Raw genomic sequence first — 14,264 nt, 5'->3', positions numbered from 1 at the left:
GTACTGAACCACTAAGCCATGACAGCTGCACTGAAAAATGCAGTATTAGCATATATATAGGAATTAATGGAAATAGAAGCATGACAAAGCAGGTTTTGTGAAGCTGATACAATTCCAAAATGGCCAATCACAGATAAGTGCGGGAAAATGGCATATATAAGCCACAAAGGCGGGAATACACAGCATAACTGATTGTGGAACCTATTTGCAGTCAGGATGGCAGGTGTAGGAGTGAGTAGTCGCTTCCAAGCACAGAGGTGGGGTGTTGAGGAGTCCAAATACATGGTTTGGCTCCTAGCCCATGATCATGAGGCTCAACTCATGCAGGGCCAGGTTCTGTGGGGTGCATATAAGGCAGAGGCATGGAACCGGTTGACACATGATCTAACCAGTGCCACAGGCATACCAAGGACTGGCGAACAGGTCCATCACCACCATACAGACCTGAAGAGACGGAAGCAGGACCAACTGAACCGTTGGATCCAGGAGGCCCGGCAAATGCCCAATGCCCCACTACTAAGTATCCATGTAATTATGTATTTAAGGAATTATCCTAGCTGATATTATGGAGATGTATGTTTCAATATTACTTCATTTATATTACAGCTGCAGGTGTGCGTTCTGCGAATCGGCGAGCCTATGGTGATAGACTGCAGTGGTTGCGCCACCAGGCAGGTTAGTAATTATATTTCTGTAATTGTTATACAATATAAGTGAGACAGCTTGTAAAAGAGTTCAGTGTAGTTACATATTAATTAAGTTCAAATAACACTAGAAGAAAGATTCTGCTAGTACTGTATGATTAAATAAGTGATGCAGCCTGTAATCCAGAAATAAAAATTAAACAAGACTGAAATAGTGTTTTCCCACCTGAATTGTAATATCAGATAACCTGCTGCAGCCTGAAAATCAGTGGTAAACAAGCTAAAGACAATAGACATGTGTCAAATACATCCCCTTTTAAAATCTGCCATATGAAACAAGTGAGTCTGTTGGAAAGGATTGTTGTAATCAAGTATGACATGTTAATAACGCCTAGAATAAAGTACCATCTTGAACTGTAAAAATAAAACAAGTGAGAGTGTGAGAAAGAGGTATGAATCGACCAAGAAAGCTGTTATAACTTTTGAATAAAGTTATACTGCAGTCAGTACATAATGAAATGAATGAGACAGCCACAACCAAACAGTGAAATGTTTGTAATAAAGTACTGAAGCTGGAATGTGTCTGTCCCACAATTTGGATATGTTGCTGTACCCTTGCAATATGAAGATAGTATGGTTGTATGAAATAATGAGCATCCACAGTTGTCTAGAGCCATATAAATGAAATGTAGCAGGATGCTGTACCTGAACATAGCCAGATATGAACGTGTATGAATAAAAATGCAATCTATATTAATGTAGCAGTAACAGTCCTATCACCAACATTCCTAAGGTTACATATAGGAAACTGTACTAAGACCTGTAGGGTATATATATCTGCAGCTACTAGAGATGTACAGCATATGTATAGGTAGTTGAAGTTGTTAATGAAATATTTTTTCACCCTACCCTATATTCACAAATAATGCCATTCCACAACAAACTGGGTATGTGTATTCACAACTAATTCCTATGGACATTTGTCCTGTTGGTTCAAACATATTTGCACGTACATTGCTGCATGTGCCCTGTTCACATATCCAAACCTGATGACCTGTTGCCATCAATCAACCCTGCATGCTGTTGGATTGTGTACTGTTGTTCAAAATATGCATGTGTTATGCTTGCTGTTCAATGTTTGGAATTCATGGGTGTTTGGTTAATGGGAATACTGATGCATTCTGTTACAACTAATTTTGAATGGTATTGTTTGTTACTAACCCAAGATGTCATAAAATATTTCTAAACATAGGACAACAGGGAAGGCGGGTTCCAGCGGACCCACCTCTCCCACCTCAGCTGGCGAGTGCACCTGGCACTAGTGCCCAGGCCGGAACCTCCTCTGGTGGCCCTGTGCCACCTTCGGGTGGAAGCGCTGCAGGGGATGGGGCTCATCCCCCCTCTGCAAGCGTGGCTGGAGGAGACTATCCACTCACCCTCCAAAGTTTCCGGTCAGTGGTGCGTAGCGAGATCAGGCAGTCTGTTTTTGAACCCCTACGCCAGCTTGAGGCTCGGGTGTCACAACTCACGGGTGTCCCTGCTGCCCGTCCTACACAGCCCCCAGCACAGCCCCGTCCTGGGCTGTGAAGGCACAGTGGCAACTGCCCATGGGTGGGGATCTCAGTTCCACTGTTGCCATCTGTGGGCTCATGGGCTTGCAATATCCAAACATCCGTCCCCGTTAATTGTGTTTCCCCCCGCATGTGTCATACTCTGCCCCTGTAGGCATCTTGTTTGTCTTGTCTGTTAACCTCCCCTACCTACCTCCCCAAATATACCTACTTCCTGTACCTCACATTCCACACTCACCTGAAAAAAAAATAAAAAAAGGGCACTCTGTTCCCGCAAAAAAATTATGCCCCATACATAGCTGCCCATTTTGCAGACATGTCTGCTGGACATGTGAACTGGTAATTATAATTGGCTGTACAACATATTTTGTTGTCCTCACCCCTCTCTCAGGGGTGGAAGGTTTCAAATTTCACACCAAATTACAGACATATGCACAGCTGTTGCTGATAAAGAAATGGGCAGCTATGGGCCTTTCCTACATCCTTCCTGCAAATCCCGAGTTTGTTTTCTTACTGTCCTACCCTCTTTGTGCCCCCTTTTTCACCACCTTCCTATCTCCCCATTTACTTTTCTTTCAAAGAAATTAGCGCGGGTGTGTGCGACAGTAAGCACTTTTAAGCAATTGTAAGCAGGTGTACGCTTGTGTAACAGCTAGCGTGTGCGTGAAGCTAAGCGACAGTGCGCATGCGTCAGCTCTGCGCAAACCTGCGCTAACCCACTTACAACTGCTTAAAAGTGCCTTAGTCACTCTGACTGACAAGGCCTGTAGTCTGCTCAGCAGCAAAATAAAATTCCTCTGTCAGTCTCGAACCCAGGACCTTGGAAACACTAGTCTGCATGACTTACCACTAAGCCATGACTGATATACAAGAAGTTTGTGCTGAAAGCAATATATCATGAAATAGTAGGACTGAATGTAAAGGGAATATAGGAAGGCAATTACACAAAGCTTTTCTTGTATCTTTACTGGCAATTCTTGTGGATTTCTATAACATTAGTGTGATAAGAGAAACAGCCATGCTAGTCGGTAGTTATTAGGTAATAAAGTGACAGTAGCATCTTGCAAACCACGCACACTATCAGAGCAGGATAAACACTGCCATATTTGAACAGGTAAGAGGCCAGACCTCGCAACTGTGACTGATTTACAGGGATGTCCCTGATTTGAAAACAAATGTTAACTGTGCCCCACTGACTCCCTGTGAAATGTACTAACAGTAGGCAGAAAGATGTGGAATCCCACATAATGGTAACTGTCAACTACTGAAAGTATGCACTACTTGCATGTCAGAAATGGTGTAGTAATACATATGCTCAAAATACCCCACAGTCACAACTGCAGAATATCTGAAATATATCACAGGTGTATCCCACTGATATGAACCATTCCCTGAGGCTGATAAAAGATACACCTGAGAGTATCTGAGGCCTGCAAGTGTCACAAACTCACAGGCATATCATTCTGTCTGCTGTCACACACTCTGTGAATAGCTGTAGAATAGCTTCCACAAGCACACCCACATGTAGGTGTACAACCCACAAATATCAAAGGAGGTATCCAACTAATAAAATAAGGACAGTATAGCAGTTTACAAGCACTGCATGTGCCTGCTATCCATAACTGTTAGTACAAAGTACAAGGCCACTACTGCTCAGCAGCAAAATAAAATACCCTTGTAGGTGTCAAGCCCCACACCTTGGCCAGACCAGACTGCATGCAGTACCACCAAACCACAACAAACATATAAGGAATTGCTGCTGAAAGAAATATAGCAAGCATTACAAGGAGTGAATGTAAATGGAAAATAGGAAAGCCATAGCAACACAGTCCAGTAAAGACACCTAGCAGGCATTCAAGGAGTGAATGTAAAGGCCAAATAGTGAAGCCATAGCAACTAATTGCAAGAGCCACTGCTGTATACCAGTTACTCCACAAGTCCCACAGGAAAGCACATACTCCCATTTAAACAGTATTAGTATTATTAGGTGTCAGTTAACATACATACTGAGAAGAATAAACTGGAGGAAGCAATAGTCAGGTGTCAGTACAACATGCATGTCAGTGCCTACAACACAGCCTGAAATATGACAGACATACCAACCTTTACATTCACACAACAGTGTCCACAGCATACCAGCATGGTCCCCACCTTGAAAATCTGAAAGGGCTACGCCTACCTAACCTAACATTTTATAGCACTGTCCTGAAATCACAGTGAGAACTGCAATTACCACACAGCAGGCTGCATGCAATTAGTAAATGCTGGCTAACAATTGGTGCAGAGGCCATCACATGCACATGTGCATATACCTACTAAAGCAGCCTGTCCTCCCAGTCCACACATGCAATACTTTCATTGCAACATCCGGAGGGAGAGACAGAGAGAAAGAGAGAGAGAGAAAAAAACAGAAAAACCAAAAAAGAGACACAGAGACAGCCACCGAAAATAAAACAATACAAAACAGCAAGCTAACCAGCAGCAAGCCATCACAAACAGCAGTGACAAACAAAGGTAATGTAAACTAATAATGTAATAGTCTACATACTGTGAACCCTCCATATGTGTTAGCAGTCTATATATATATATATATATATATATATATATATATATATATATATATATATATATATATATTGTTAGTGAAGGCTGGACATACATATGTATGTGAAGGATTCTATGTGCACATATCAGTGTAGGTTGTAGTGCAACGTACAATGTAGGTTGTACAGTAATGGATGTTTAGCAGTATGTTAGTGTGTGTATTCGTATGTGTAAATAAACAGGTATATATATATATATATATATATATATATATATATATATATATATATATATTATATGTATATGTATATGTATGTATATTTATATATGTATCTATATATAATATGCATATATGTATACATAGATAGAGAGGGATGTAGAAATAGATAGACCCATAATGATACCACAGTACAAGGACAAAATGATTGACTTCAACAATTGGCTAAGCTTCTGGTATCATTCTAAGGGGATCCAGTATTTGTCTGCCTGGGACGACATGATCGACAGTCCACGATGCTTTGCCAGAGATGGCCTGCACCTGTAGCCCTTAGGATTCCGGATACTGGCTAAGACTCTTGCCACCCCTATAGTGCCTTTTTTAGACAAGTTTCAAATGACAAATTCACCACCATAACCGGTGACATCTGTGCAGTGACAGAGACCTGGTTCAAAGCTCCAGAGAGCACCCCTGCATTACCAGGCTTCAATTCATACCACACCTTTTGACCACCTAACCCAGAAAGAAGCACTAAAGGCGGAGGCGTGTCCATATTCATTAAGGATATCCACACCTCCAGGCTAGTTGCACAGCATAATGCATCCGAGATTATCCAAGTGCAACTAACTCTGGGCAAGACCGCAATCCAAATTGTAGCTTGCTACAGACCCCCCACCATGCCCCAGGATTCACACTCCTCATTTCTTGATACACTGGAAAGTATTAGGGTACAACCCAACACCCTAATAATGGGCGATTTCAACTACCCCACCATTAACTGGGAAAACTACTCATGTACCAAATCTTTTGCTCAACATTTTCTAGAATTCATAAATACCAACGCCTTGGATCAACTTATTCACACCCCCACTAGGGGCAGCAATATCCTAGACTTGGTCATCACCAACATGGGAAACCGGTGTACCACACCAGAGGTCAATTCTTCGTTGGTCAGATCCGACCACAAGCTAATCAGCCTAGACATCCACATCCCACCCCCAGCCCCAATTAGGGAAACCATCGTAACAAACTTCTCAAAAGCCAACTTTACACTTCTTAAGACAGAAGTGGCAAACTTCATGACACCCATGCAGATGGACAATAGAGGTATGACTGCCAAATCCTACACAAATGCACTTTATAAGCACTTACACGAGTGCATGGATCATGCTATCCCTAATAGAACCAAGATGTTATCCTCCAGGCAAAGGAAGCCAGTCTGGTGGTCCTCTGCCATAAACAAACTCTACAACAGAAGAAAGAAACTGTTGCAAATATAAGTAAAATCCCATGACTGGAGGAACTCCCTGGTCAACCTTGGTAAGAAGCTGAGATCCCTCATAAAATCCTCCAAAGCTAGTTACAAAAACAAAATTGCCACTGACTCTAAAGACAACTACAAAGCATTCTATAGCTATGTCAAGAATTGAAATGGGAACACTCAGATCTGCTCTGTGTTACAGCATAATGGCACTAAATATACAGAACCAACTGATATTGCCAACATCCTAGCAGATAGGCTCAGTGCTAACTTTACCCCCCTCTCACCCCCTAGAGGGCCCATCTCTATACTGGAAGAATGCAAAGTTCCTATAAACACGGCTGCACAGGTAAAAAACACACTCTCCAAAGCCAAGAACACAGCATCCATGGGACCTGACAATATCCCAGGCTGCATTCTACATGAACTACAGAATGAACTGGCACCCTACCTAAGTACCATGTTCAATCATAGCCTCACCTCAGGCTTTGTACCCACTGAATGGTGCACTGCGACAGTTATCCCACTCCACAAAGGGGGAGCCACGACGGACCGCGGTAACTACCGCCCCATTAGCCTGACAAGCCTGGTCTGCAAGGCCATGGAACGTATCATCATGGAACTCATAAACAAAGACATTGGTAATCTCCAAACTCTGGACCCTACTCAGTTTGAATTTGTAAAAGGCAGATCATGTCTCCTAAACCTGATTGACTTCTTTGAAGCAGTCACCAAAGCCATAGATGATGGTAAAATGGTTCACACAGCTTATCTAGATCTCGCCAAGGCTTTCAACACCACCCCCCACTCTGGAATTATAGATAAGCTCACTAAACTATGTATAAATCCCTATGTCATAAGATGGGTTGCCAACTGGCTCACGGACAGTTCCCACACTGTGAAAGTAGTGTATTCCAAATCCGACATCAGACCAGTGACAAGTGGAGTACCACAGGGTTCAGTCCTGGGTCCTCTCCTGTTTGGTATCTACTTCTCTGCAGTGCAGACCAACACAGAAGGTCTTTGGCTAACAATGTTTGCAGATGACTGCAAACTAGGAGCCATAATCACAACTCCTAACGATGTGGACAAACTACAAAAGGGCCTCACTGAGACAGGTACCTGGTGTCAAAGCCATGGCCTGAAGCTCAATGCCAAAAAGTGTATTGTCATCCCCTTTGGTAAAAACTCTGTACCCATGAACTACCACATAGCTGGTAGTCTACTTAATGCCGAAAATGTGATAAGAGACCTTGGGACACAGGTGGACAGTAGTCTCTCCTTTGATAATCACATTGCCACAGTGGTCAGGAAATCCTTCTACGTGGCTCATCTCATCACAAAAGGATTCTCATCCAGAAAAAAGAGGTCATTGTCTCCCTCTACTCATCACTTATTAGACCCATTATAGAGTACAATGCCCCTTTTGGTATGTACCTCACAAGACATCTACAACAACTGGAAAGACCACAGAAATACCTCACAAAGAGTATTATTGGCCTTAAACAGATGCCCTATGCAGACCGTCTCAAAAAACTACAGCTTTACTCCATCGCATATCGTCTACTCAGGGGCGATCTCTGCCTAACATACAAAGCTATGTCAAACCCAGAGCTGTTGGACATGCTCCACTTAAAGAAATTCCAATCCCTCTGAGCTACACGCTCTAGGGACATTAACCTTGTCACCACAATAAACAGAACATGCTGGAGGGATAGATTCCTGTCCCAGAGACTTCCCATACTCTGGAACAGACTCCCTATCTATGTCAAACAGAGCTCCTCATTAGCACTCTTCAAGAAAAATCCTGATGATTGGATGGGAAATGGGAAATTCACCCCGGGGATCACTTCTGTGGCTCTGCTCGACAGGGGCATAGGAAAATACTATTCTTGGGTGGCGAAAGCCAGGGTACATTTATTGGCTATGCTTGTATGGGCCCTAGGGCCGATAGCCTAGTACCTACCTATGAACCTATCAACCTATGAACATATATAGATAGATAGAATATGTATATACATATATTATGTAATAGACACATACATATATAGATATATATAGATACATACACATATACAGACAGATATGAATGTCTACAGATATGTATGTATATGAATATCTCTCTCTCTCTCCCCCTCTCTCTCTCTCTTTATATATATATATATATATATATATATATATATATATATATATATATATACATACATACATATATATATATATATATATATATATATATATATATATATATATACACACTGAGAGAGGCACATGTGTGCAGATGTATTGCAACAGGTGCCTGGTGACAAAGGCATGGAATGAACACCAGTGTGGATACAGGAGTACCATTCCCCATTCCAAAACACTTACACCACTAACCACCACATATGTGGTTGCCTGCCTACTACTGGATGTGTCAAGAGGGTACATGGGAAACAAGTGTACAATAGCCTCCCCTTTGATATTCACAGTGGCACACCAGTCTTTTAATACCAGTACATGGTACGTGTCAGCAGAAATGGTGCGTCAGCTAGTGAAATGTAGGTCACTGTACCCCTCTACACCTCACAATGTCCTACACAGTATGTACCTCTCATGACAACTACAGAAAGGCAGAAGGACACAGTCATACCTAACAAACAGTGATAATGCCCTCAAACACATTACCTATGCAGAGTGACTGACAAAACCAGAGATAGAGTGCCTCTCAAACTACTTACACAGAGGCTACCACTGCTGGCTATACATAGTTAAGTCACACCCATAACAGTTGTCCAACAACCATGGTAACACTTCACAATATCCCCAGCCTAAATGACCTATGTCTGTCATCCTTGGCACCGCAGTAAAGAGCACATGGTGGAGGTACAGGTTCCTACCCACAAAAAAGCCATACCCTGGAGTAAACCACCCAGCATTAAGAAGCAAGGCTCCCCATTAGTAGATGTCAGACATACCCCTGTTGAATGTTATGCAGATAGGTAGTATGCCATACTAGTCACCCTGTGTAACTGTTTGACAGGAGCAAGTACAATCACATTACATGTGTCCCAAGGGGCAGGGTGGCATAACAGTATGCTGCTATAGGCCCAGTCCCAATAGCATACTACCTGCCTATGACACAATGCACACACACATGTACTCATTGCAATACCAACTATGTGAGGTGGAATGAGTGTGCCACTGACTGTGTGCAAGGTCTGTAATGGTGTGATTGCTGAGCATGACTTTCTGTCTGTCATGGTAGTGTGTGTCCTTGGTGTGAGGCCAGAGAAAGATGTGTCAGGTATTGGGATACAAACATACTACATTGCCATATGTTGTGCTGTGGTTCTCTGTATGTGACTGTGGTGTAGGTATGGTTATGGCAACAAAGACTACGGTGCATTACCAGTGAAATTTGTACTGTGCATTGCATGCATTGCATGGGTTGACAATGTTCCCCATACATTACCTTGATACAAACCCCCAGTGTGAGGCTGTGCATTGGACCTCAAACAGTGTGCCGACTGATGGAGTATACTTGTTTGTTGTATGGAGTGTGCCAGGCACTGTCACACAGTTGTCGGCTGAGCAGTGATATGTGGTCATTTACATGTGTATCCCCCAATAGACAGACAGATGCTATATATGGCAGTTCAGTGATATCACTACAGTAGAGTATTAAGTGTGCCATATCACTTGCTCACATATTTTTCTTTTCCTTCCAGGGCAAAGGTGCACCAGCGCAACTCCACGTACTCTGCTGCAGAGGAAGAGGAGATACACCAGAGCCTAGTGCGGGATTTTGCCACACTCTTTTCCTGCACCAGCCAGAACCAGCAGGAGAGGGCTGCACTGTGGCAAGACCTTGTCTGTCGGGTAAATGACATAGGCATGCATAACCAGACATATGAGCAGGTACGCCATCACTGCAGTGATTTAATTAGAAATGTCCATCAGCATGCGTCTGATATCCACAGGCAACAGCTTGCCACAGGTGGTGGGGCGGCTATACACCCCCCCCTCACCAGACTGGAGGGGCTCCTCCTAAGTGTTGTGGCTCCAGCCCAACAACAACAACATCCGCACACATGTGTAATGATGGAGGCTGGAGCCACCCAGCAGGAGGACTTAGAGCGTGCAGGTAACATGCCATATCTATAGCTGACTGTTCTCTACACTGGTAGTTTATGCATGTGTAAGGTGTGTACTGTGTTTGTAGCTGTTATCCTGATAATCATTGTGCAAGAGTGATATTCTCAATATAGGCAGTAGACCTGTGAAAGCCAACTGTTGTACTACTGAACTGTATCATACTCACAGTATCAATGGCACAGTTGTGCCCACTGACAATAAATGTCTTATTTGTGCAGGTCCCTCTGGTATAACAGCAAGACAGCCAATCCATGCTGGTGAGTGTGTAATAACAATCCTTTAATACTAATGATAATAATAGTAATAATACCCTGAAATGGTATTGCTATGTGTTTGATTGCAGGTGTGTTTGTATCTCATGTACTGAGGAGTGTGAATGCGTGAATGTGTGCATGTGTGCATGTGCCCATGTGCCCATGTGTCCATGTGTGCATGTGCCCATGTGCCCATGTGCCCATGTGTGCATGTGTGCATGTGTGCATGTGCCCATGTGCCCATGTGCGCATGTGTGCATGTGCCCATGTGTGCATGTGTGCATGTGTGCATGTGTGCATGTCTGCATGTGTCCATGTGTGCATGTGTGCATGTGCCCATGTGCCCATGTGTGCATGTGTGTATGTGTGCATGTGCCCATGTGCCCATGTGCCCATGTGTGCATGTGTGCATGTGTGGTAACATTGTGTATACATTGCAAACTGTGTTTCCTGTCTTCCTCTCACAGGTTCTGGTGCTGCACTGGTGGTGTGCAGCAGGGAACCTGAATCTGCTGCTGGGGATAGTGATAATGATGATACCCGTGTAATGGCACAGGGAGGTGTGCCAGGGTCCATTGTTGGTCAGCCAATCGACAGTACACAGCTGTCAACCCCATCAATGTGCACAGTCATCCTGCCAATACATCCATTGTCACCAATATCCCTAGGTGATGGACAGCATACAGTGGGCATTGACCAGGGTAATGTGGTATCAGTGGCACATGCATCCCCTCACAGCAGCCATGGCCAGAGTCCTGACATGGTACCACACAGGCAGATGTCCAGGGGTTCTCGTGGGAGCATCCGTGGTTGTACTGCCCCTGTCAGACGTGCCCACAGAGGTCTTTCAAACTCAGCTATGTTCCGGGCTGTAATGCAGGCACAGTCACGTATGGAACGGTACACCAGACAGGGTCTGAGGGAGCTGAGAGCACATCGCACTGCTATGAATGACACTATGCGTGACATTGCTGCTGCCATCCGTAATTTCACCGAGGTCATTGACAGACATTCAGGGGACACATTAGATCTGTTCCACAACTACATGTCCATGAGCCAGGGCAACGCAGGATGGTTGAGGTGTCGACGTGGACGAATGCCAGCAACAGCAGCAACTGGCAGTCGTCGCGGACAACAACAAACCCGCAGCTGCTCCCATAGTGCCAGTACCAGCCCCAGCAATTCTGGGACTGTGCTGTCATCAGACCACCCTAGGAGACCACGTGCACGTGGTTCTGGACAGTCCCAGCAGGGACATGTCTCCAGTCATCAACCACCTGCTTCTGATGACAGTACCCAGTCTGGCTTAGTACCTGATACTGTCCGTAGCACCCCTGCCAGGCACAGGTACCATGTCCGTGACCAGAGATAGTGATCTGTATGACCTGGCAGGTACAGTCTGTGGCTGTCCACAAACACCCGTATATGGCAGCCACGAGGTGGAACTGTGTGCATGCATACACACATGCATAATGCTAACACATAGGGCTAACACATACACACACACACTGCATCAACATTGCCCCATCTTCTACGGTTGTCCCTCACTAACACACACACACATACATGTCGATTGGTTGTATCAGTGGCAGACTCAGGCATACCAAGTACACACCCTGTGCATATGATGAAACTGTGCCACCTCCTGCAATCTGTAACATCGATGCAGGACCGGTTAACATGGTGCTGATGCACAGGGTGACTACATAGAAGTGTAGTAATATTATCATGTTGTCAACTGTACAGTGTAATTATATCATTGTGGGTATATCCCAGCATGCCTGATGCATTAACAGTATGATTGTAATTGTTTTGTTTGGTACGCCCCTATTAATTACCATAGTGTAATGTCTGCACATCTTTGCATTCTGGTGGTAAAGCTGTAAACAGAAGGCCACCTACATAGGTAGCACAGGGGATAAGAAAATGGAAGTGATGATACTCAATGATGGACATGTAAACTGCAAGATGCATGCAGTACAACCTCTACTCTGCATGGAGAATGTTGATATCTGTGCAGTAATAGACAACAGGTTCAAGACTCCCAAGAGCACCCTAGCACTACCAGGTTACACCTCATGCCATGCTTGACAGCCCCAAAACACACAACTAACTATGACAGGAGGTGAGTCTTCATTAAATGTCAGGGATACTGTGGTGGCAGGACAGGTAGCATACAGCCTACTAAGTTGGGAACTGCTGATTGAGGGCTCAGTGTCTGTTATTCTAAATGTGTATTAGTTCTGGTTTAAGCACTTGGGCTTCAGGCCAGTTATTTCTCATTACGAAGGTTCATGGTCTGCACTCTTGTGGGAGGAGAGGCTGGACTCTGCCCGTCTGAGCTGGGAATTTCTGGCTAAAGGCTTATAGTGCCTGCATATTTTAACTGTTTCTTACTGAAATTGGTACACCTTGTTTGCTGTAGCATAGACTAGATCCATGCCTGCTGAATGTAGCTTTGTTTGTATGCTTGTTTGCTTGTTATTTCCCTGAAACACTAATTACACATGAAACGCAGCTTTACAGCGCCTCTGTGGATCCCTAGTGACATCTGCATTGCTTACTGTACGTATTTCCTTGTTTCACTTGACAGAAAGTTACTGTTTGTCATTTATGCATTTAAGTTACCTGTAACACATTGCATTTGAGTTACCTGGCACTTGCTCACTAAAGCATTTATATATGCCAGCACTAACAAATTAAAAGCACTACACCCTCACAAACTCACCTTGAGTACCTTGTTCCCCATTGGCCCTTTTTGATGTTAATTATAAAGGAATTCCCAATACTATTCTAGCATGTCCAAAGGTCAGTTGTCAATCTCCTCTCCAGTCCAGCTGGTGAATCTGGGAATCTAGAGGCAATGTTACAACTGCCTCATGTGCACAGACAACCCTCTCCTCCTCCCAACAAATTCCAACACATGTGAGAGATGCAACCATATAGCCTAACTGCAGGCTAAGCTCTCTCAACTCAGTACTGGCGTAACCAGTCAGAAGGAGAAGGAAACCACACTCACTACAATTCCAGTCTCACATAGACCTACCACGACAGCAATCCAAACAAATAAACACATGAAAACATACTCGGAGTCTCTAAATAAAATTCTGCCTAAGCAGCAGACACCTCCAAAGCAGACATACAAGCAACCACTACCCCAGAACAGAACGCATGCAACACATAGCTCACAAAGCCAGTGTGCTGAACAGTCATAGCACATAAGGCTAAACAACACACCTGCTACACTTGTGATAGGTGCCTCTATCGTCAGGTACACTGACGTCCCACTCACCAGGCTGAACAAGGAGAAGGTCATGGTGAGATGCCTGTCGGGCGCTATGATCTGCCACATAACACAAGCATGCAGGTCACTCCAAGGCATGTACAAATATGACTCAGTCAGTGTCCATGCCAGTGTGAATGACCTGAGACGTACCTCCATGGACTACATGATAAGAGACATAGAGGAGCTCTCTGAGCATGTGGCCCAGACTGGTATGACCCTGACCTTGAGTAGCATCTTACCCTCACCAAGAATGATGCCGCAATATGAAGACAAGATGATCAATTTCAACAATTGGCTTAAGTATTGGTGTCATTCAAAGGGGATCCAATGCCTGTCTGCTTGGGATGACA

The sequence above is a fragment of the Protopterus annectens genome, chromosome 17.part0, assembly GCF_019279795.1.
Source record: "Protopterus annectens isolate FY-2018-M chromosome 17.part0, PAN1.0, whole genome shotgun sequence".
Taxonomy (NCBI): domain Eukaryota; kingdom Metazoa; phylum Chordata; order Ceratodontiformes; family Protopteridae; genus Protopterus; species Protopterus annectens.
The sequence above is the reverse complement of the archived record's forward strand: the minus strand, read 5'-3'. Positions refer to the sequence as shown.